The sequence below is a fragment of the Typopeltis vanoorti genome, chromosome 10, assembly GCF_054136105.1.
Source record: "Typopeltis vanoorti isolate ZY-2024b chromosome 10, IOZ_Tvanoo_1.0, whole genome shotgun sequence".
NCBI classification, from domain to species: domain Eukaryota; kingdom Metazoa; phylum Arthropoda; class Arachnida; order Uropygi; family Thelyphonidae; genus Typopeltis; species Typopeltis vanoorti.
Window position 1 is genome coordinate 67,134,271 of NC_143558.1, and position 26,649 is coordinate 67,160,919.

General features: G+C 34.7%; 1 protein-coding gene across 3 annotated transcripts in view; it reads right to left on the reverse strand.

The window, feature by feature from the left end:
- The window catches only part of LOC150102479 (uncharacterized), a 547,971-nt gene that overhangs the window by 451,271 nt on the left and 70,051 nt on the right, over positions 1-26,649 (reverse strand). The window contains exon 1 of one of the 3 annotated variants that reach the window (XM_090399125.1): positions 9,933-10,096. The exons of the other annotated variants lie outside the window; for them this stretch is intronic. The gene's annotated coding sequence lies outside the window, so the exon portion shown is untranslated. Of the gene's footprint in view, positions 1-9,932; positions 10,097-26,649 lie in introns of those variants that run through there. 3 annotated transcript variants of the gene reach the window in all.

Genomic DNA, 26,649 nt, shown 5'->3' on the forward strand with positions numbered 1-26,649 from the left:
TTCTCCAGGTCTTCGATTCACTGCTGAGTATCTACTTCGTTCCGATACATTTCAGTTCTTCAACGAACCGTAACTAAGTACGTTTTAATGACAGTGTACGAAGTTACTGTCCGTCATTTACTACTAGAATGACATAATGAAACCACAGTGCGTGCGTGCGTGTGTGTGTGACCGTCTGTTATTAGAGATCTTCTCATACATTACCTAGAAGAAGACGCTTCCATTCCAAAAACTCATCTGCAACTCTACAAAAATTATAAAAACATGTTCAGACAAGCAAGTGACCTCTAGTAGTAAACATCGCGGAAGAGATAACTGGAACAAGGTTGGAGGGACATTAAAACATTTATTATTTGTTAAAAATCACCAGCATTTACTAATAGACATGACTGGTACACTAGACATTTCGAACCTATTTAATCTTTTTGAACAGTGATGCAGTGTAATGTGACTGTTGTCACATTACACTGCATCACTGTACTATCAAGTACAAAACTATGTATTAATAGTACATAGTTTTAATAAATTGCTGCCTTTACTTTTTATTGAAGAAATATATAACTCAATGAATAAACTTTCCTATTAATGACCGAGCTATTTCCATATATGAAAGCTATCATTTCACAACTAATATTTATTGTGGATATCATACATATCATTATGGATATAAATACCTGGAACTTAGTTGAAAATCAAGTCAAATATTCAGTAATTTCATATCGAAAGTGTAACTATAAATAGAAATTGTGTATTTTGCAAGGATATTGACATTAAGAATCAGATGCAATTTGCTCCGGCTTCCTCAACACGAGGAAAACTTGACAGTTCTGACTATCATGCGCATCCTCACAAATCTACGACAAGCTCTATAAACCAACCCCAGACAGGTGCCGCCCCCTCCTATCACGTAAGAACTTTCACGTGCTCCCAACAAGAAAAGGTCACACAAGAATACACATTAAAGAAAGGGGGAGGGGGACACTGCTGCGGTAAGTTGAACTTGTTCAGTACTTCCTGCCAAGGGCAAGGTCATGCGTATTACAGACAGCCCTCAAGAAGACAATTGTCAGGGGTCAAGTGAGGAGCCGGCCACAAATAACACAAACGCAATCATCGAAAATAAATACACCTGAAAAACAGAAACGTGAACAATACGCAATTTGAATTCCTGGACTTACCAGGAATTTTGCCAACAAGTCTGAAGGCGTAACGCTTTAACAGTTCTTCCGGGATTGTTTTTTTTTTTTTTTAAAAAGACTAATATCATTTAGATGTTGGCGATACAAACATTAAAAGTTCAAGAAAAGCCCTACAGTATACTTAAAGATTCGGACAACAAAAAAAGGGGGTTAAATATACAATTAACACGGAACTGCCATGTCTACTCAAGTTTCCAACTCCCATTCAAGTACAAAACTATGTAATTAATAGTACATATAGACAACACTAGTGTGTAAAATTTATTTGAAATAGTAGTACATCGTGACTAGTGCAGAATACCATTTCGAAATTTAATACCTGAGAAATAAGTGGGTGCTGCTTAATGTTATTAACTATACTTTTGTTTCAGACATTAGATAGTGTAACTGTGTCAACAACAATCAAAACTAGAAGAGTAACCTTTTCAGGAGCTGGCATAAATGGTTTTTGAAAAACAGTCATCGACAGCAGAACAGATGCTATGAATATCAGTTTTTCGTTAGATGTCTTTCGTGTAGCCTACAAACTGTAGGAGTGAGAACGCATATTGCGAAAATTTTTGTTGTTTAAAAGTTTAGTGGAATTGCCGTATGAAGAGATAATCCTACATGAAGATCCCCTTGACTCTTCTGAAGACCTGAGAGTTGTGCTGAGAAGTTGTGATAACCATCATGAAGGAATTGTGGTAGAATCATGTAACTTACACATTATTGTACATATTCCCTACCTACGAATTGTTATACACTTGTAACAGTGCTGCTGCATCATTTGCAATCGTCTGAGAAAAAAAAGTCTTTCCCTTGTTGCACAAACCAGTCCTCAGCTGCAGATATGACTTCATCTGTTGTAAATTTTGTTCCTTTCAAGTGTTTCTTTAAATTTGGGAATAGGAAAGTCAGATGGGGCCAAGTCTGGCAAATAGGGTGGGTGAGGCAGACGTATTGTCTGTTGGGTTTCATGAGCAGTGTGAGCAGGTGTTGTCCTGCAAAAGCAACACGCCCTGTGCTCAGTTTCCCGCAGCATTTTCCCTTCAGAGCTGTTGAATAAACTGCTGCTGTAACAGTTTCATCTTTTTTTGAGGTACTTGGTAAGGATAACACCATCCATATCCCAAAAGACAATGGCAAGAACCTTTCCTACCTCAATTCTTTCATGTCTCCTCTCCACTGACTGTTGTTTTGTCTCTGGGTATTAGTGATGAAGCCACGTTTCATGAACAATCATAATACGAGTCAAAATATTTGCGCCTGATTTCTCAAAATGACCCAAGATCCCTTGAGACGGCAGCACACGTTTTTTTGTTAAGTCACCATTCAAACATTTGGGGACCCACTTCGCTGAGAGTTTCTGCATGTCGGGATCTTGGTGGATAATGATCCAACTCGTTCCCTTGATATCCCCAGAGTCTTTGCAATGTTTTTGTTCGGTATTCGTTTATCATCAAAGATCATGGCATGCACTACATCGATATTTTCAGGTGTGATCGCTGTGAAAGGTCTTCATAACCTGAAAGAATCTGTTGTCTCAGGATGCCCATCTAGCAACTGTTGGATATGCTGGGGCACAGTCCCCTAAATCTCACACAAAGTTTGGTGAATCTCAGTTGCGGACTTTTCTTGCAGCACGAAAAACTTGACGCCCGCATCTCTGTTTCTTCGAATTTCTTCAAAACTTCTGACATTTCTTATATATCCTAAAAGAAAAAGTACAAATTATTACAATTTGATGAAACATGGAGGTTAAAGGGGTTTTAAGATATATTCTTTCTTGTGGGTAAATCAGTTTCTTTAATATAATTTTTATTCTAGGTGTTTATGAGAACCTTTTACCCCCCCCCCTTACCGGATTATTTATTACTTGTGGAAATATGAAACCTATGCAGTCCGAGTTCAAAGAAATAGCTCACCAAAAAAAAAAAATCACACCATGGTTTCGGCAAATGCATCGGAACACTATTAGATCCAAATTTGAAAATTATTTTCTCCATTCAGAGACTGTGAAGAGCAAGACACTGGCACAACGGTGGGGTGTGTAAAACTCCTCTCAGATAAGCTAATTAACAGTTTTGAAAAATATTCAGTGAGAAGTTGTGATAACCATCATGAAGGAATTGTGGTAGAATCATGTAACTTACACATTATTGTACATATTCCCTATCTACGAATTCCTATACTAGATAGATTTTCTTCGCTTTGTACATCAGTTACCTTGCTGAATACTTGAAAACACCAGATTTAGACTTAAAATGAATACTAGCTAATAAGCGGGGAGAAAGGGGAATAAAACTTTAAAGGAGTTCTATCTAATATTTAATTATATACACAGAATAGTGTTTGTCTCATCTATATGGAATCTATTCCATTTTGTGTGTGCGCGCGCGCGCGGGTACATCTCTACATCCAAGAAAGTTTATAAACCCACAGTACATCAGTGCCGTTGGGCAGGCTAAAGAATTTTTTTTTAATCATTTTATTTATTCTGTATTTTTGATTTATTTTTACATAGTCCGAAACCCCTATTCTTGAGACTAAACATGGAACTTTTTCAAGCCTCCAAATAAGCAGACAATAATCTCACAAAGGATGCTGAAATGCATTTTCAACCTAAACACAATCATCCGTGTCGGATTCGAATCAGCAGCTTAGCCTGTTGGTTGGAGAACAAAAAACGATAAAGAACAAGACTTCAAAACATGAGTTTTGCCAGCTTGGCTGGGTGTGTTAATCATTCAGCCAAGCTGGCAAAACTCATGTTTTGAAGTCTTGTTCTTTATCGTGAGCTGGACACTAAGATATTATCATGTTATAAATTATTCACACTGATGAATTAAGAAATTTAATTCATCAGTGTGAATTTCTTTCTTAGTCTCTCTATCAACTCCTCGTAGTATTATTGCTTATGTGTGCGTTGTACGTTCCTGAAGGAGGATATCACTTGTGAACAGAGCTCTGGTTTTGAGAGCTCAGATGACCTAGGACTAATATTATGGTTCATATGCATTATGATTTCCTAAATATATATCTTGTAATAGTTCGGCTACAAATCTCCATAAAATGCTGTTTATTCTTTTATATCGGATGTCTCTCTTCATTCGATATGTAGTTTATCTTCTCAGATCAGCTAAGCCATATCAACACATAACATACCCTACGCGAAAATGCTCGTATACGTAACAATGTCCTGTTGACACAGAGATTAAAAAAGTACAGAGCTCTTCAAAACATGTCTCGCAATAAAAAAAGGAAAAAAAAAAAAAGATAATGACGTTACCTGCTTTGAGACGACACAGAATTTCAGAAAATTTCTATGGGAATATGCAATCATGACTACTTTTCTCTTGTACGAAAAACCACAATGCCTAAATTATACTGACAGTTCTATCTTCTGGTTCGTTTAACGAACCCTCAAATCTACGCATAAAGTCAGCATGACGGGTCATTTCTTTCCATACAGAATTCTGAGGAATCAACGATCTACATAACATATCAAACAAATTGAAGAAATCAAGCACATTGGATACTGGTGTGTATCAGCGAAGGGATTTTCTACGTCTTCGAAAGCACTTCCATTTTATTGAGATATACGATCAAGACTGTGCAACATTTTACCAGACAATGGCCACATTCTCCGTTTCGAACTTTTTTTTTTTCCCTGGGGGTGGGAGTATTTGCAATACTATCTAAATGACAGCGATATTTAATCAGGTTTTTATATAAATATCGCTTACTGAAGGACAAGGGACAGAATAATGTTTTGCTTTCTTCTACTCTGATAGTTGTTTTTGTTAGTCTATGACCAAAGCTTTATTTTAATGTTCATGCTGAATAATATTACCGCATTCTAAGTCTAGACATTTTATACTTACTCTAATTATAAATAATATTAGGGTTTCAAATTCGTATGTTATCTATTAATACTTCTGATTTGCCAAATACAAAAAAAAAGCATCGCATTATTCTGTTCTAACTATTTAAAACTTAGTAGTAGTAATTGCAATTTACATGTAATGTTAATAGTTAATATTAAAAATATCTGCAGCACTTTTGTAAATTTTATTAGTAAATTTCTATCTATTAGTAAATGGAAGTTTTAACAATCGACATAAGAATCTTAATACATCGAAGATTGCCTTCTCATAACTAAGAAGTAAAAAAAAAAGATAGATGATTTCAACGGAAAAAAAACTTAACCTCCACGTTTTTGTTTGTTTGTTTTCTATACAAAAAAAAAGTTCCTAGTGATCATGTCATATCCTTTGCAATATTTCTTCGGCACTCACTTTTCTTGTTTTCTCCCATCTCTCCAAAATGCAGTAGAAGATTTCGAAAAATTCCGACGCCAGAGTTTCTCAAAATTATCCTAATGATGAAAATTGTCACAACTCAAGGAAACTTCATTCTGAGGGAAAAAGTCATATGGGCCTGGTGAGTAGAGGCCTTTGTAAAGACTCAATACCTTGCTGACAAGACAGGTTACACAAGCAATAACTTGTGTGCTGTGCTAGCCAGTCGGGCTTTAAAAAAAGTCGATGTGTAGTCTCTAATCCTTACTCTACCCACGGTACTGGCGTACGATAGGTCTACACTTTTCGTAAATGGGATTCACTAATTTCGCAAGCAAGCACTGCTAGTTATAAAAAGTTACAAAGTACAAACTAAAAACGTGTTCCTAGTTTCTCTGTGTAAAAGCATGTGTCACATACTAAAACGTAACCTAACGTAACGTTACAGTTCACCATCTCCCCACACTGATGAATGAGGAAGAAGAGCAAAAGATTGGTACCCAACTCTATCAAGTTTCATTCTCTCAAATTCCAATATCTTTGTCTAAATGTAAACATTTCACATTTCAGACTCAGTTATCTTAAAAAATATTTACACTACATACACTAGACAATCTTACCTTTCATTACTGAGATAAAAATCAAACAGTCGTAGCATACTTTTTTTTTTTTTTGTAAGTAATAAATAATTTACTTTTGGCATATCTTGAAACTCAGTCATCAAAATAATAAAAATAAAAAACAAAGTCGTTAAAGCCGCAGTGTTCATGCCATAAAAGTGAAAAGAATAAATGAAAACTGAGTTATTCCATATTTACACCCTGTACAAGGCTTAAATGATCACGCTTTCGACAACAGCCAAAGATCAGCATGATTATTTCCTAGAGTCATGAGTTACGTGACCAGTGTAGAAACAGCACTGAATTAAATTGCCCTCCACTATTTTGTATGGCAACAATAATAAAAATATACTGTGATTTAACTCCCTCGGTATAATCTAAATTATCAGACAAAACGCATGTTTTCTCCTTAGGCGTATTTATCCGAGAGAAATAACATATATAAAACAAATAAAAATCCTTCTGGTAGAAAATCTCAAACCTTGACGGTAAATTGATTATTTTGTCGTTAGAGCATGTTTCACTTTTTAATGAGAAATTGTTCCCATTTCTCCCATAGAATTTTATTAAGCTGATTTATTCTGATATTAATCAAGAACCTGAGCAGTATTGCAGATGTAATACCATTTCGTTAATAACGAAGTATGGCCTTATGCAAAATGAAGAGTATAAAAACTATTTCGCATTCTTGCAACTAATCTACATAACCTATGAGGAAAAGATTTTTTTGCGTGGTTCACAGCCAATTCTTGTGTCGTCGTAAACCTAACGCTGGGTTAATTCTGCTCACGGTAATAGGGTGGTAAAATTACCCCAAAGCAACTAAGATTATAAAGCGATGTATTATGATGTAAACTGCGTGAGCTTAGTTTGTTTGCATGTGATGCGGAATATGAAAAAAAAAAAAAAAAAAAAAAAGCGGTCACCTCCTTAAGCGAATAGCTAATTCATCTTTCAGTTGAAGTCCTTACGAATGTTCCTATAGTAAACTGTCTTTTCAGTGAACAAGCGTCATCATTACGGGCGATAATGCGAAAGAGCACGTTGGGTGTGCATTGCCTCCACAATCAGCACCTAAGTTCATGTATTTTACTGATTAAAAATTAATGAAGCAGAATGTGAGTAGTCAAAAAAACAATCAGTAACAACGGAAATTTTAAAACTTAAAACAGAGTAGCTAATTCATCTTTCAGCTGAAGCCCTTACGAATATTCCTGTAGTTAATTGTTGTTACTTAAATAAAAATTTAAAAAAAAAAAAAAAAAAAAAAGCGAAAGAAAACGCTTTAGATGTGGCTCAGAAGTGTGCTACAACCAAACGTTTGAGAATCTCTATCGTGGCGTCAAGTGTGCTAAATATTTAAGTATCAGTACTATATTCTTATGAAATGTATGAAGTCATAAAACCCGTATGCCTGTTGAAGGAAACGACCAGAGCTTTAAGTAAGTTCGGAAAGCACTTTAAAGGATTCGTGTCAAGGAATTTTTGTAAAGGGAAAGTTAGAAACACTGATCATACCAGGGAAACACCCATATAGAAGGAATACAAAGTATGTTGCTACACCGGCTTATGTCAAGAAGTGTCCAGCGAATTCGCTGGTGACTTTCGCAATTTTCCTATTATTTCAGAGAGAGGAGAAGGTTGAAAAACCAGAAATGTTACTAAAGAATAGTTAAACGATAACGAGGAGTCTCATCGCATGTCAAAAATACAACAAAGCTATAATAAATGACTATATCCAAACTTTTTATGACTCCACAGAGATTTATTATAATAAATATATTCGATACTCGGAATATACTTAGTCCTACTAACAAACCCTATTTGCTATTTTTTTTTTAATGTAACAAGTTTAAATAAATGAAAAAAAAAATTGCCTTAAGTTCATTAGTGACAATGTTTGCCAAATCCCAATTTATCTAACACAATGTTAAAGGCACGGAGTGCCTTTAACATTGTGTTAGATAACCACGGACAATATATAACAATAACATAACAATATATAACCACGGAGTGCTTATATATTGTATTAGATAAATAAAATACCACTTCATTTGACGAGAGAAAGAGAGAAAAGTTCTCTATGACAGTACAAACAATGACGTCAAAAAAATCCTTCTAGAAGCAACTTCATTTTATTTAGATAAGGAAAGTGATAATTCAAAAATAACTGTTCAATTATTTTAACGGTGAAAGATTAAATGTCTATATCATAAAAATCATGAGAACATGCTCAACTGAGTATGACTGACTAACAATCATCATCATGCAGCTTCCTCAATGCGAGGGTGCAGCACCATGTCCTTCCAGTCCTCTCTGTTGGTAGCTCTTCTTCTTGTTTCAGCATAGTCACATGATCCTGTCCATGATATTATATCCAAACCATGTCTTTTTTTTTTTTTTTATCTCTTGATCCTCTTCCCATAATATTTCCTTCTAAAACTGTTAGTGCCTTCTGTCCTGCTGATCCCCTCAATACATGTCCTGCCAGTCTCATCTTTCTCTGGATCATTTTTTGCAATAAAAGATTTCTGTGTTTTCATTCTCTGTAGCACTAGTACCTCTGCATTTGTCACTTGCTCTGTCCATGAGATTTTCAGACTAATAATACTTTTCATATTATGCGCGTGATACTTTCTGCATGACAGCTTTCTGTCCACTTCGTCGAATGCAATGGTCCTCTTTTCATAATATTTTATTATTATCCGTAATCAATTATTAAATAATACAATAAGCTAACAGTATGAAGTTCAGTGCAATTCAACTAATGAATTATTAAGATCGGTACATCAACTTTAAAATTTCTGCACTAACAACTGAGAATTTGAGAAAAGTCAATAACAACGCAGCTGCACAAAACTGTATTTTAGTAGCGTGGCATACTTAAATACACGACATACAATACTAGGGACGATTTACTGTCGTGCTGATTACTAAACAAAGTTGTCTTTGTTAGTGAAGCGTAATACTGAATGACTCACAAACGAAACACTTGACTGGGTTAATAGCAACGATGGTTCCCACGACCGCTGCTGTGTAACACCCAAAGCAGCGTTTCCCAGTACGTGGTGGTGAGCACCATCACTACAAAGAGGAAATCTATGAGAAACGAAATAATTAAATTACCTGACACGTGGTCTTATCCACGTAAGAAAAATTACTAACATCGTTCTTTACATATACTTTATCGAAGATTTTAGATTAAAATCTATAAGTTACACTTAATTACATATGAGTTTTCTAATTCAGTAAAAAGTATATCCCCTAATATTTAGCTGATAAATGTTGAACTGGTGAAAGACAAATACTAACATTTAAAAACGATGTCCAATTTCGGAGACCAATTCTGCAGCGGAGTTCAAATACTATAAGTCAATAAGTAAATATTGAAATATATCAGAAAATAAGCATACACTGAAATTTATTAGTAATTTAAACATAATGAATAAAAGTGTTTTTAAATTAAACCTCACATCATATTAAAATTTGGATCAAAAATAACTGTCAATGTTCATCAGAATTAGGAAATGTACACTCATCTTCTGTTGACAGGTTGCTTGTTAACTAACTCTTAATTTTCCCTATTAAAATTAATTTGTTGTCCCCGCTGGGACAGACTAATAACGCAGAAAGAAAAATAAGTTGTTTTTTTCACGTAAAAGAAAAAAAAAAAGAAGAATTTTAAAATATTTTACAAAATTCTCTGAATATACATGTATTATACAGCTATATTTAATAATCAAGAAAATAAAAATCAACAAATGCCAGAACTTCTTCCAGACACAATGATTATTCGGCACCTAGAATTATTACATTTCTAATTTTCTTACTTATAATCACAGATGAATTAAATATAGCATCCTTATTTCTCGAAGTTATCATCGGTAGATTAAGGTTCCACTGGAGCCATTATCCTGCGATACAATCCCACAAAGATCGACGAAGTGATAATTTCATTCACTTTTAATTCATTACTTGTAATTTGGCATCTTGCTCACTAATATTCCATCCAATAACCTTTCTCTCTCCCAGGAGCCATAAGCACTACACTAACGATCCGTTACAGCACTGACAGAGCACGGTTTGTTTACAGTGATCTTACCCTGCCTGAACGCTATGGATGACCCATCTAAAAGCAATGCTTACGCGCAGCCGCACTCGGTATGATTTTTGTTTCTCCTCGTCTGCCTCCGCTTAATAAGACTGCCACTGTGCGTAGTTGAGGCCTGAAGTGGTTTCAAGTTCCACGATTGGTCTCTAGAGCAAGATTTCTCGATAATTGAACCCTTAGCGCGCGCTCACAAACATAATATATTATAGGATGATGATCTTTGGGGTAGGATTTACGTAAAAATAAATCACTGGCATAAATGTATATGAATAGTAAAAAAAAACAAAAAAACATGAGCTGCTTTTTAAGCTGCTCTTTCACTGTGTTTTTCTCCGACAAATGATAAAATTTTATAAGATACTGCAACTGCAAACAGAGAATTGATTTTGATTGAATTGATCGTGATTTTTATTTTTATTTATTTATTATACTGCCAAGTGTGATGTATTCGTTTAAACCATATGATCTGACTTGTTTTCTCCAACAATGAATGGCCCAATTACAAATCGCTGTCCAATGACCCCCCCCCCCCCAAGCTTCGAATAGCAGTTGTTCGTAAGGAGAAGTCTTGACCTTCTGATTGACGATATTTGTTTCATTTCATTTTTCACCTTTATTCGCCCAAGTGTATGCGAATAAATGATGAAATAAGGAGATAAAGACGAATTATATTCTTGTCAAATATAATATATTTTCGAATCCAGTGAAAAACTTTCTACAGCTATTTCTAAAACCAGAGTATCGTAATATTATGATGATACAAATTTTGTATATGGAGGAGACCTCTATCCAGATAAATCGGTATCTCTATTGGACATCGCAATATATCCATAGGGTTCATATTGGTTTCAGTTCAACTGAAACAATTTAATATCCAAATTAAGCAAAAAAATATTAAAATACGTTATGTATGCCAAAAACCATTTTCAATGAATTGATCAAAAATCCATTCAATCAAAACGAATTGATCAAAAATTCAAGTCTTTTTGTTTAATGACTGACATAATTTCCTTACTTTTTGAGTATATGTTCCAGCTTGCATCACTTTTGCCATACACGACCTCTCGATGGGCACTGCATTTTATTTTTCATTAGTGCTCTTTTAGAACTTAACGAAGAAATAGCGAAGCAATTTGCCAGCAACCGATAATTTAACTTATTGTAAAACTAGGAAACAAACTTTCTTTGTTTTTGTATTTTCTTCTATTTGTTTTCTTTTATTTCAATAAACATCATTTTCATTAAATTTTTATGTAAACAAAATGTGTACAATGTCAGGATAATTAGAGCTTATTAAAATAGCAATCAAACCAACTTTTAATTCATATAGCCATACATAAGTATGGAGGGACGCCAAAATGACTTATTCAAGTGCTGGATAAACCAAACACCTAATAAGCACTTCATCCCCATGCTGCAGTAACAAGATTTTGCAATGCATATAAATGTTTCTTGTAACTATTCAACTTCAACTGCATCCAAAGAAATTTCCTGAAGAAAATGTAACAATTTTAATCTACTGTGACCTTGCTAAAGCAGTTGTTAGGTGAAATTATTAATGGGGCAAAGTAATGCACGGGCAGCAAGTAATAAAACACGCGGATTTGGCGCTGGCTGAATTATAAAAGTTTTCTTGTGATAAATATATGTCAAATAAAATAGACCGTTTTATTAGCCAACTGTTTGGTATATACGCAGCTAAAATGTAAATATGACATTGTTCGAATGTGATTTTGTCTAAAAGTATCAGCGCAGCTTCGTAGTTAATAGCAGGTGGCGCCAAAGAGATCCCGCCAAACAAGTTTAAAAAAAAAAGAAAAAAATCATTAATACTGTACTTTCAAAGCCAGGTGGTGCGGTTTTACTGCATATTAATACCTTCCTCGTAAACCAAGTTCGCGCTACGGAGATAAGAGGGTCATCGAAAAATCAAGGACATCGAAGTACATTAAACAGCTCACATGCAAATACTCAGAACACGTACTCAGACAGGACAGATCTCACTAGATGTCCAAACTTTTAGATGAATGAAAAATTAGCACAAGGACATGTTTGCTTTTTCAGTTCACTTTCTGAGTCAATTAAAATAAGCACAATTCTCAGGCAAGTATAACTTAATACAGCTAGCTATCTAGAGCAAATCACATGAAAATATATCAAATTATAAACAAAAATTCAATAGGAACGACCACGCTAACACACACTACTTCGAAAGAAGTTAACGGACGGGCAACGTGCATCGCGCCATGTAACGAGTCATGTGTTTTGGCCGGTATAAATTGAAGGAATATGATGTTCCCAAGTCAGTGCAACTGTGTCCAGGTGAAATGGCTGCGAGAAAAGAACTAACGGAATTTGAAAGAGGCATTGTGATAGCATGCCATGTTGCAAGCCTATCTGCTCGGCAAATTGTTGACAAACTGGGTCATCCCAGGTCAACAATCAGTGATACCAGACTGAAATTGAAGTGCAGGGAGTCAACTGCAAGTGCTACCTACAGTGGACGACCCACCACTCACCGAACGTGACCTACGAAGGCACTACGAAGGATAATATGTAAAACCCGCCACTCATCGCCGGACACGTTGAATGCGGAGTTCCGCATCGACTGGAACACGAATCTGTACAAAGACATTCAGAACCAAGGCTCTCAACATGGTAGGACTGCAATATGCAAGCCCCCACATGTAATGAGGTCCTGGACCTCATTACATGCCTCCAGGAAAAAATGGTCCAAAATTCCCATTGATCGCTATCTTACGCTTGTGGAAAGTATGACCAGTAAGACTGATGCAGTCATCGCAGCGAAAGGTGGGTGCCATGGCTGTTTGTTCCTCCCACTATGGTGTCCGTTAACTTCTTTCCAACCAGTGTAATTTCAAATCGCCTTGTTTTCATACAATGCAAAATGAACAGTCGAAAATCAAACAAAAGAAATCATTTAAAATACTGTAGGTATATAATATATTTAATTAAAAAATAATCAATACCAAATATTCAAAACAACTGCTTTCACCTATTTTTTTAAAAAAATTATCTAGTGGAGAACTTAAAAATTATTTCTGTGAAATGCATCGCTTGCCATGCTTAAAAATAAAGCTGTTTGAAAGACTTATTCCTGCTTGTACACTGCCACTGTTTCCAAATAAAATAAATGAGACAGTATAACTATTATCGATTTTTCAAGTTTAATATCACTTCTGATATAGTCAATGGATAAAAATTTTAGGCATAACCAAAAAAAGCGAAAACTTATCAATTGAAACGAATGATTGTTTATATAACGCTACAAAGTTCGTTCAAGTTCAAGAAAACTAATCCTTGACCCAAAGTCTACCAAAAAGGATCTTCATGCAGTATGGTGGAAGAGCGATCCACATTTTGGAATCAGCTTTTCCATGTTTGCAAAGTCTACCAAAAATGATCTTCATGCAGTATGGTGGAAGAGCGATCCACATTTTGGAATCAGCTTTTCCATGTTTGCTTGATAACCATTCTTCAAGCAGTGGATAAGATCAACCGTCAACGGATATCTGCTGGAAAATTTTAAACATCCTATTCTGGCTAAAATAGTACATATCATATCAAGGCAAAGTAGCCTGGCGCAATACTCATACTGCACAAGTTTTCAAGGCAAGATATGACTTAATCCTTTCAGCAGCGAGTTAAAAAATACATATCTCACCTTCTATAGCGTATAAATACATGCAAAAAAAAAAAAAAAATCGGTAAGATTGCTAAGAGATTACAGCACCTCTCTTAAAAAATACAACAGTTTACGTAAATTTATGACTTCACTATAGTTAAAATTTGAAGATATATATACACATTGATAATTTCTTAGAGGATAGAAGTATAGTGAATATACACTGAGTGGCCACTTTATTGAGAATAGTATTTAATAACGAGTGAACCCCTTTTTCCTTAAGAACAGCTTGTATTCTCTGTGGCATCGCCCAAATGTTGCAGACTGAATGGTGGCACGTTGCTGCTGCAAACTGCTCGTTCCACCTCATCCCGGAGATGCTCTATTGCAGGGGTCGGGAACCGGCGGCTCTTGGCTGAACAAAGTGCGGCTCTTTTATATTGAATTAAAAGATGCATAATTAATACAAACAACTAAATATTGTTTTTTGATACGGCCTGTTCGTGACGCTAGATACTATGCATGTGACGTGTGTTACGCATGAAATTTGTTACGCATGCCTAAGGTAACTAGCGCCACGGCGAAAATTTGAACTAATTGATCAGCTGTCCTGTCAAACACCACGGTTTTTAGATACATGCGAATTTTAACTGTCAAAATAAATATTCTGTTAGTTAACTTATTTAATGTGGTACTAAACTAGTGTTTAATTTAGTGTCAGGTAATGTTATGCACAAATTAATTTTTATTATGTTAGTATGTTGAATATGTGTTTTTACTTGCAAGTAAATTTGTGTTAATAACCCTCCTAATATGAGTTCAAGAAAAAGAAAAATAATCGAAGAAAACAGAGGATTCAATAAAATGTAGATAGAAAAATATGCATTTATAGAAGTAAATGGAAATCCGCAATGTTTAATTTGCCATCTACGACTTCAAAATAACAAATCAAGTAATGTCGAACGACATTTTCGAGGAAAACATTTAGACTTCAGTAAAAAAAATAAAGCTATTGAAGAATTACAAAAGAAAACATTGCTTCAGCAAAGAAATTTGTCAACTTGGACGAAATCTTCGTCGAATACTACTGAAGCAAGTTTTTTGTCATCCCTTGAAATAGCAAAAGCGGGAAAACCTTTTACCGATGGTGAATTTCTAAAAGATTGCCTATATAATGTCTCTGAAATTCTATTTAAGGATATGAAAAATAAGGACGAGATACGTAAAAAAATTAAAGATTTACCTCTTTCGGTTAGAACTGTCAAGGAACGGATTGTAACAATTTCTGCAGAAGTTTCAAATATGCAAATTATGGATATTAATTCTGCCGATTTTACATCTATTGCTGTTGATGAATCAAATGATATTTCCGATATGGCACAATCTGTGTGATGGTTAAATATATCACATCTTCTAGTATTCGAGAACTTCTTGATCTGCTAACACTTAAAGTAAAGGACACACTACAGGTCAAGATATTTCAGAAAACCTTCTAACAAGTTTACAGAATAAAAATATAAATATTAATAATACAGTATGCATTACGGCCGATGGCGCGCCTTCTATGATTGCGAAAAATAACGGGTTTGTTAAATTATTCTTCACTCATATTCCACTTGGAGTTATTTCATTTCATTGCATTTTGCATCAAGAAGCTTTAGTTGCAAATTCTTTGGGATTATTACCATAACTAAAAAGAGTGATGGATGTTGTTGTGCCAATGATCAATTTCATCCGATTTCAGGCGTTGAATCACAGACTTTTTGACATATTTTTAGAGGAACTAGGTAGTCAACATAAAGATTTAGTGACATTTACATCTGTACGATGGTTATCAAGAGGAAAAGCATTAAAACGTTTTTTTCGGTGCTTAAAAGAAGTAACAGTTTTCTTAACCGCTAAAAATTATAACGTAAATCATGTGGAACTTCTCAGTAATCCCAAATGGATACAAAAGTTTTGTTTTTTGCTTGATATGACAGAACATTTTAATACGCTAAATTAGAAGTTGCAAGGGAAGGGAAACACAACCTTACAATTACTAGAGGACGTCCTTACCTTTGAACAGAAACTAAGAGTGTTTTTCGAAGATGTTACTGAAGAAACATTTATATATTTTGAAAATCTAAAAAATTATAGATTGAATTTAAATCAAGAAAAAGTTGATTGCAAAATATTCGCTGACATGATTACTGTAATTTTAGATTCATTTACAAGCAGATTTCAGGATTTTAAAAAACATCAGGAGATGATGAAATTCATATTACATCCGTTAAATTGCAATTTAAAATTAATAGATATTGAAGCTTTTCCCGAATATCAATTGCAGAACTACAAATGGAGCTTCTGGAAATTCAGAATAAAAGCATCTAGGTACAAAAAATTCAGGAAATGGTAGCAGAAATTAAAGAAAATGAGGAAACTATGGAAGAAACACCACAGGAAATTATATTTAAATATTGGAATTCTTGCCCAACTTAATTATTCAAATGCCAGGCGACTTTGCTTTTGGGGTTTTGACTCTTTTCGGTTCAACGTACAATTGCGAACAATTTTTCTCTTCAATGAATTACATTAAAAATAAGTACTGTATAGTAACAAATTGACTGACGAAAGTTTGAAAGCAGAATTAATATTGAAGTGCACGACATACAATCTAGATTTAAGTAAATTGGCTGAGAAGATGCAAAATAAAAAGTCTCATTAGTGAATTTTAAATTAAAACAATCAAATATCTATTAAAATACATAATATTGTATTTTTGGACTAATTCTTTTTGCAATACAAACTCTGACTTTTTTTGCAATATTATGCTTACTTAAACATGTTTTGTGATTAAAAACTTAATCAAACTTAATGTGTTTTATTTATTGAATATATATAAAATTTATATGTAAACATAAAAGTGGTATCTGATATCTGGAAGTACTGAATTAAAAACAAATTTACCTAAGTTTGAACTAACTGCAACTTTGAGTCACCAGAAAAAATCGAATTAAGTTGCGGCTCCCAAAATTTTGTTTTAATTAATTTTTTTGGTGGAATGGCTCTTTGGTTCAAAAAGGTTCCCGACCCCTGCTCTATTGGGTTGAGGTCTGGGGAATGAGCTGGCTACTAAATAAAGTAAACAACTGTTACAGGCAGGGAGCAGACGAAAAACTGCATGGCGAAAAAATTACAAATAATGCAGCTAAATGTTCAACACCACTCTTGTCAACAGAAGTCATTTGCGTAAGTTTCATTTTATATTTTGAAAACAATATATTTATAGAACTTTCTAACCATAGAACTAGAGCAGCCACTGGCCAACAACCATATACTGTCCAGCTTCGAACACACTGAACTTACTTCTCATCAGCTTCCTTCATTCCGTACACCTCTATTCTTTGAACTAATTTCCCCTATACTGTTTTACCCACTAAGTACAACCTCTCACTCTTTAAGAGACATATCAACAGGCTACATTAATCACTTGCCCACACATGGCACTGCAGTGTATAGGTCTTGTGACCTTCCATGTGTGGATCAACATATAAAAAACCTGCGTTTGAGACTTTTTTAAAATTCTTCACCAGCTTATTACTCAATGGTGAGACGCGCCTTGATCAATGTTGATAAGTGAAATCGAGAGAAAGGAATGCATGGTTCTCCATGGCTGACAAGAAGCTAGAGAAGAGATTGGATGTTCTGAAATTATGACGAAGCAACTAAGGCTATTGGATCAGTGTATTAATTGCGTGTGCGTGTTTCTGGGGTGAGGGATTTACTTCTCGCAAAACAGTCTCATCAACTGTTTTTGTGGGATGAAAATCCCTGCAATCTCCATATTAGACGGGCTAACTCATCTTCATTAGAAAAGCCTTTTAACCAAATGCAAAAGAAACAACCCTAATCAGTGTGATGAGGGTTGTGGCAAATGAAAATTAAATGGAGGAACTGATAAAATAGTTTAAAAGTCAGAAAAACATCAACCCGTTGTGAAAAATCAATAGATTTATGGATTTTTCACGATTACAGGAAAATTCAGCCAATTTCAACAATCTGCAGAAGTAGTACCGTATATGTGCCATTCTTCACATTTCTAAGGAAATTCCAGCCGTGCTATTGAACATGAGCAGTTACTGAAATAATAAGCTGTACAAACACTCCCCAACATATTTACGAACATGCCCTTCATAAAAAGAAGTTTCGATCTCAGTAATATATCTGACCAGCCTATAATAATCTAAAAAAAAAAAAAAATGCTACAAATATCAATTAAAAATTGATTATAATTCGCTTTATATTTTGGAAAAATCACTGCAAATCGCAATACGTTGTCCTCATTAATTAGTGCTTAACTTTACAATGTAATTTAAATATTGTAATATCAGATGAAGTCAAGATGAGGAAAGGCTGCAGTTCGGTTCAGGTACTACAGTGATAAATTTATGTAATTATACGAACATCATTGGCCAAGTGTAGGAGAGCAGAGGTCATGACGAGAAAATTGAGCAAAATTAAATAATAAAATTCAAAGAAAATATCCGTTTTTTTTTTTCGATAAAAAGTTCACCCCCCATTATATATATATATATATATATATATAAGGCTTGACAAATACGCTCGTCCACTCGCTCTTGAGTAGCTGTAGATCAGACCAAACAGAATTAACTTAATAAAAAATCATTTTAAACAAAATCTTTAACTTAAAAAAAATGGTGCTGCATTTTTTAAGTTAAAAAAAATTGTCGAGCCCTGTAAAACACACACACATTTTAATTATTTTTTTTCCCAGTCCGTTATTAGGGTTCGACTATCACCTTAACTATCTCACAGTAGCAAGAGTTTAATGCACCACAGAAGAAGTATAACGATAACACATCTGTTGGGTGATCACAAGTCCCGATTCCCCTTAGTCATATCAATATTGGATGCGTTTTGCAGCGCAGTGTTGAAATACAACGAAGGAGGTCGAAATGAATTCTGAGCGGAGCGCACCATCTGTGCATTAAAAAAAAGGAAAAAAGTGGATTGTGTAGTACATCCTGCAGTCTCAGGCTGGTGTCTGGTTGGCCGAGTAGATGGCGTACCTATTCTCCAGCCAGTATACTGTGGCTTCGAATCCCCTCCGTGGGTATGTATGTTTGTGAATATCTTTAGGTGGGAAACACTTCCATTGATTCGGTGAAGACCACCGTGCTTGCGAAAGGCCTGAAGTGGCTCAAAAAGTTCCATGATTAATCTCTCTATAGCAGCTCCAGATAATATATTTCTTTGTCCACCAGCAATACTAAAGTTTACAACTTTTCTGAGTGGGATTCATATAACACACACGATGAAGGGATATCCCTGAGACTGCAGGATGTACTACACAATCCACTTTTTTCCTTTTTTCTTACTGCACAGATGGTGCGGTGCGCTCAGAATTCATTTCGACCCCCTTCGTTAAACAACGAGAACATGAAAAAGTTGTTTCAGAGTGGAATGACAGTTGAATGTCATTTAGAGAAACAGTTCTGTATACAAAGTATTGTGCATAATTAGCATTCTCAAGTTCCACATTTGACAACGTGCCTCGTTTCTAGGATACTACAGAATCTGTGCTTGTAAATACAACCAGTCAGACAAAAACCAGATACTATTTTCACAAGACGCAGAGCCCTGCATACTACGTATTTTCAAGGACGAACTGTGTTTAACAATGGCTTTGTTAAAAACAATGAATACGCTCATCTTCGATTGGCATGGACCAATGCACACAGAACCTGGACAATGAAGTAATGGGAATCGGTCTGGCAACAAGTCACGTTACACGCAAATTGTCTGAATAACATGTTTGGGTAGGGAGGAGGCCTGGAGAACGCTTTTTATCTGAGCACTAAACCACGACTAAACTATAATTACTAAACCCTTTCATTGATGTTCTAGACAAACTATGCGTGTTTTACATTCTAGCAATGTTATAGTCCGACCTGAGACCTTACAATACGATAAAATCCTTATGTCAGAAAGCAATGATTGGAAATATGCCGTTTGACTAGAGGTAACATCAGATAACTGCAGTGATTAACACAGAACAAGTAGAACTTTAAATACTTTAAAGGAAAAACGTAATACTCTGTACCGTCGACAGGGTGTAGCATAAGAGGGAGCTTGCCTCACGGCGCCGCTTAATAACGGCGCTCGTTCGGCCATATTGCGGTAGGCGCCGCATTAAGGCAACATGATTGTTTACAAATATACGGCGTATAGTTTAGTTTATGTGCTTATTATATTTGAATAATAATAAAAAATATAGTGATACATACTAAAACTAAACATTTTAGAACCTGCTTATTAGATCAGTGTTTCTCAAAGTGTGGTACGGGTATCTACCCCTTGGGGGTACGTGAAAAGTCTTCGGAGGTACGGATATCGTTAACAATTCCTGTTAGCGTAGCAAGTGCAGATAGAAGTTTTTCCAAGCTTAAACTGATTAAACATTATTTGCGACCAGCAATGACCCAGGAAAGATTGGTTGGTCTAGCAATTATATCGATAGAGGTGGACATAGCTTATAATTTAAATTTAGAAAAGCTTATAAACAGTTTTATTGTGCGATATCACCGTAGAGCAAACATTTAATTAATATTATTATGTAATTGTTTTGCATTAATGTTTCTCTTGTAATAAAAACAAAATAGCAATTGGAGATTTTCTTATATTTTTGTCTTATAATCCATCAGGGGCGATATTTAATTGTTTGCCTCAGGGCGCGATCTAATCTGGCGACGGCCCTGGTAATACTATCAAAGTTTTACCATAAATTATGTCTCCTATACATGCTGTTTGGTTTATACCTGTGTCCATCGATAATCATAATCATGTGTCCCATGATTATCGATGGGCGTGTGTGTGTGTGTGCGTGCGTGCGCGCTACACACTATCGCAAAATTTACACATATCCCATTGTTCAACATTTTTTCTCACAAAGCTCAACACTGTTATTCCTCGGCAGACTTTCTACTAATTTTGATAAACGTAGAAGTATTTTTGGCCCCTCTCTCCTCACCACCATCACCAAAATGTACAGGATCTTTTAGTGATGTGAGTGTTGGTGTCTCCTCGACTGTAATAATTCGTCCCAAAGGTACTTTTTATAGGGCTTTGATCGGACATTATGTTGATGGGTACGAGTATGAGTTACGCATTCCCACTTCCTCGAACCATGTTGTCACAGGCCTTGCAGTATGAGTTTTTGGAAGTTCCAAAAAGCCGGCTACAGAATTATCCCGATAACGTTCACAGTTCACTTTATATTGGATTATGGCAAAGTGGACTCAGAGACGGTTAATAACGTTCTCCTGGCTGCTGCCATACCCTGATGCTTATGATTTGAAGAGTGTGCACCGTGATTCTTCACTGAAAACTAATAGTGTACAGTCTCAAAGGAAACTCTGTATACCAAGCAAGTCAAACTCGAGCACTGTTTGAGATGGCTTTTAGTTTGTACGCAAACTGGAAACTGATGGCATATTCCATGAATTCTGGTTTAGAGAATAAACTGTTGCACCAAAGAGGGAAGGCGCGACCCTTTTCAGTACTCACCTACCTCTTTCCAGTTTTTCGCCTAAGCTTTTGATACAGATTATACTGCAATGACTAATATCACAGCATGATAATAATTCCGTTAGAAGTCGATTAACTCAAAACTAGTACCCCTTTTTTTTTTGTTTTTTTTTCGGTACTATAACTCAATTAAAGTCATTGCAGTGGTAGAATTTCCAGAAAACGAGTCTGGTTGTTTTCTGTGATGGCGCAAATTACGTCTGGTAACATGTTCCATCACTATTGAGTCTTCTGAAAACAAATGCGTTCTAGCAACAACATAGTATATATCATGATCATCAACAATTCTTGTAATCATCATTATTCAATTTCTGATGATCAGTCAAATTTAGTATGGTGCAAGCGAAGTGAGTCCGAAGGTTTACCTGTTTAGACATTGATCAGCCATGTAGGAGAAAAGGAATAAGAGGAAGTAGTCGGGAATCAATGTTTATGCGCTTCTGCGGAGGAGAAACATGTATAACTGATTGTGCGAAATTAACGCAATAAGTCTACCGAGTAGGGTGTTTGGAGAGAAATACAAAATACTGATTGGCAATCAGTGAACATTTATGTTAACTGTACACTTCAACTTTCCAGAACTTTCTTGACTCGCGATCAAAGTTCAAACTGTTTTTAAGACTGTAATTCAGATTCAGGCTTCATATTTATTCATTTTGCACTACCATACTAATGTTCGACAGTTATTCTCCAGAGAAGGAATAATTTTCCAATCCCAGAGAATGGAAAATTACCTATGAATATTCCCGACTGTTGTGAACTCTCATCACAATGGACTTTTATTTTGTATTTATGTTAGAGACAAAGCATAAATACATTCCATACAATGTCAAAAAAAGTGAAAACTGCTGTCAGATATGATACTGCCAATGAATGAAACAGGGTTTAGCATGTTTTTACGGGATTAAAATGGCAAGAACAGTAGTCAATTAAAACTTTATTTTTTAATTGAAATTAACGAAAAATCGGAATGTAGTAGCTAAGAATGGTTATTTTCCTGACTTTTATATGAACATTAAGCATGAGATTGTATGATCAACGAATGTTAGAACAGGTACAAGAACATTACTCTTTGTGACATTTTTCTACTAATCCGGTTAGGAAGCATTGTTCAACTACATCAGTACCATGGATATAAGCAGAAAATTAAGGAATTAAAGAATGTTGTTTGGAATTACGGCAGAAGCAACTAATACTATGAAGCCAGTGCATATTATGGCTATTAATTGCATGTATAGGCGAACCTCTACTCACAAACTTTAAACAAACGAACAATTCGAACTTAGGAAAACCGCACGGACTAAACTGCAAACCAATTCACTTAACGAACACAGAAATCCGCGATTAAGAAAATTTTACGATGGCTGAAGTTTCCCAATATAAGTTATAACAATATATCTTAATATATAAGTTTAACAATATATCTCGTCAAAAAAAAAAAAAAAAATTAATTCAGCTTACAAACATTGAACTATGAACATTTCAAGGAAGGCATGTTCGTAAGTTCGGGTTCACCTATATTTTCCGAAATGTAAAAAAAAATTTCCAGGAGGAAACACCCTGCTATACTGGTTTCCATAAATTAAGGAACAAAGAGAAAAATTGCAATAACTCGGGAGAGGGGAAGGAAAAAAACACATGAAATTCAGGTACATTATGTAAAAAGTGACGCTGAGTCTTGTTATTGTATAAAAAATGAGTGGCATTGGCAGAGGTATATGCATATGACTACGGCATAAAAGCAAGCGTTTTAGAATGGTTTTCCATTTCCTGTCTGGAAAGAGAAACAAGACATTTCGGGATAGCAAAATTCTCGGATATGGAGGCAAGACATTTAACTGAAGAATTCAGGTGGCGAGCCATCATAAGACTAGAGTTCGGCCAAAGTCATGCGGTAGCCAGATGGTGTTTAATAAGTTAATTTCTTTGTAGACAGTTTGTCCCTGTCAAAAGTTAGTTTGCACGAAGATACGCTCAAAGAAACCCTAGCAGATGTTTCCCAAATGTGAAGTAATTTCTATCTATGACACAGGTAACGTTATTTATCTATTTCACCCTTTGTTATAAAGAGAAGCCTGCCCTGCGTCCACAGAATAATTTTATGTTTGCATAATTTGCAAGTCATCAACATTCTTATAAAAATCAGAGATATCACTAAACTAAAAAAAAAAAAAAAAAATCAACGAGACTGATTTTCATTTATTTCACTGACAACTGTAATTCTCCCAACACTCCTCTTCAACCTTAAAGTAGGTTTGCAGTATTACTGAGCTCGACAAATATGGTAGCTCATGGCAAGTAGCTGACTGGACAAAATAAATTTTAAAAAAATAATAATAATAAGTTTCTGAACAACTTATTTTAACAAGAAGAAAACACAGAAGAACATATGTATATAAAGAGCCATCCTAGTAACAAAAATTAATGTGACAAATTATATTTTTCAAAAACAATGTTGTTTTTACTGTTCTTCATATTCGTATTATTTATTGACTTCTCCTTGTTCGAATGGTTCTCGCATAAAAGAAATGGTTGTTCTCCAAACAACCATACAGCACCACAAATCACTTTATAGAGCTCCTACAGACTTATTTGGAAAGATCATTAAAAATGGGGAGGAAGGGTCTTGGTTGGGCGAGTAGATTATTTTATCGTGGTGAGTAGGATTCTCCATAATTTGTCGAGTCCTGCAGTAGTATTGACGTAAGCTTACTTTCATAATTCACAACATGAATTAGTTTTGTATATTCAATTATATAATTACACATGATGAAAAGATTTTTTATAGCGTTATTTAAAAATACAATCATCTTGCAAAGAAAAGTCGGAGACCGGATCGTTATTAACAACAATATCTAACGAAAAAGTTGGTCTGGCTCCGTTGACCATTTTCTGTTTTTTCTTTCGCAAACTACTACTTTTCTCTCCAATTGAATTATTATAAAAATAATTTTATGACTGAGTTATATAAATTTGTCCTTAATTATAGACAATAAATTAAAGGAAATGCAAACTACACTTCTTAGTTTTGTAAAGTGCAAAACCGAGGTATACGACCAGAAAATATTAAAAATACTGCAAAGAGTTTACTTTGTTTCGTCAACTAAAAACAATCAAGACGTGCTTTCAAAAGCAATGGCTCAAGGAATTCAAGTGGTTGTGTTACGAAGATAAAACTGCACTTTAATGTATAAAAAATATCCTGGGCCTGCTCAGACACTCTAGACAACTATATGGATTCTAAACTTTTTGAACGCTTAATATGCCTTTTTTTTTTAAATACAGTCTATTATAAAGCTAAATCTAATAAACCATTTACTGACTTCAAAACTTTATATGCCCATTAGTAGAACAGTATCACGACATGAAATGTAAAGAATTTGTCAGTTATTGCTGATGTTGTTAAACAAAATTAGTTAAGGAAATCAAAGACTGCAGTAACGAGTCTTCTTGCTTCTACAGATATTGCAAATGAAGAAAAACCATATCCATCATATGAGATGCACAGAAAAAAATTGAAGAAAAAAATATAATTCTTCTCCAAAACTCAGACGCAGTGTACTTACTTTAAGAGATGAGAGAGTGAAACAAACAAGTTCTTGTCAAGGAAGACTGGTAATTGATTAGCAAGCCGTGGAACAGAAATATCATGTAACATATTAAAAGGGGAAAAAATGGACTAATGGAAAAATTAAAGACATGCCAGATCTCACAATATTGCATATAACTTGAATTTTACCGTTTCAAATTCGATTAAGGATGTATATAGCACATTTTTAATAAAATTTAAAACAGTCAAATTATATGCAATATAATGTATATAATATGAAATGACAATGATATAATATTTCATATTATAATAATAATACTATAAATATATATGTGCACCTTTTACTTAATTCATACTTATGGGCGAGTACTTTTCTTTTGTGTGTGTAACTAGTAGATTCAAGTGGTATTTCTGGAGACTTGTGTGTGTGTGTGTGTGTGTGTGTGTGTGTGTGTGTGTGTGTGTGTGTGTAACTAGTAGATTCAAGTGGTATTTCTGGAGACGTGTGTGTGTGTGTGTGTGTGTGTAACTAGTAGATTCAAGTGGTATTTCTGGAGACTTGTGTGTGTGTGTGTGCTCTGAAAAAAAGTCCCCATAGAAAAACTCGCAAAAATAAACTGACTTTTTAACTTTAAAACATGAAAAGATGCTGATTTTTTTTTTCAATACGTTAAATATCGAAAGAAGCTTAAACGTGGGTTGTTATGTGTTGATCAAAAGTATAATGACATAATTCCTCTAATGGTACTTGTCATATTCATTAAGACATAATTTTAATGTTATCAATTAATTAAATTAACTTTCATATTTATTTTAAATAACTTTAGAATATTATTAATAGAAAAAGGCTAAACAGAAAAATTTTTCACCTTTTATATTTTTACAAAAGTAAAAAAATTAAAAATGGAATTTCTTCCAAAAAATTAATACTTATGACTATTAGTGTGTCTTCTTTACGTGATGCTCTGGATACTCTGATCCCACTTCTTATAGCAATTTTCATGTGAAACTTGCTGGATGAAGGATTTTTCCATTTTTTTTGGGGGGGGAGGGGGGGTAAAGGGATATTAGGATGCAGAAAAGACGGAAAATATTAAGAAACTGGGACAATAATGGGGAGGATATTAGCATGTGGCACGAATGGATTGACATTTTCAATATCTGGACACGAGTGACTTTTAGAGGCTTTTCTTCGTTAAGTTTAGATTTCTTAAGAAATACCATGCCTCGGAAAGTGAATCATGCATAACTGCTTTGTAACAGAAGAGTTTTAAATTTGCGCAAAGTTGACTGGCCCTCATGCTTAAAGAGTTCAAGGGAATGCTTAGGAAAAATTTAAGGAAAAAATTTCATCTTAAAATTATGTAAGTGGATAAGAAACCGAAAAAATACCCACTTTTAGAAGTGTTGAATTGCAGAATATTAAAATCGGTATTTTATTATCCCCCCCCATCATCATAATATACTCATGTTTGCTATCCGCCCCCCACCATCATCATAATATACTGATGTTTGCAAAACAGTTCATACAATCATAAACCTCCTACATGTCCGCTGCGGCAACATACAAAGCTTGCAGATACTGACCCAGTCAAACCTGTTAATATATTCTGTCCGAATATCCTCAAACCCTAAATATATGAGTCGCTT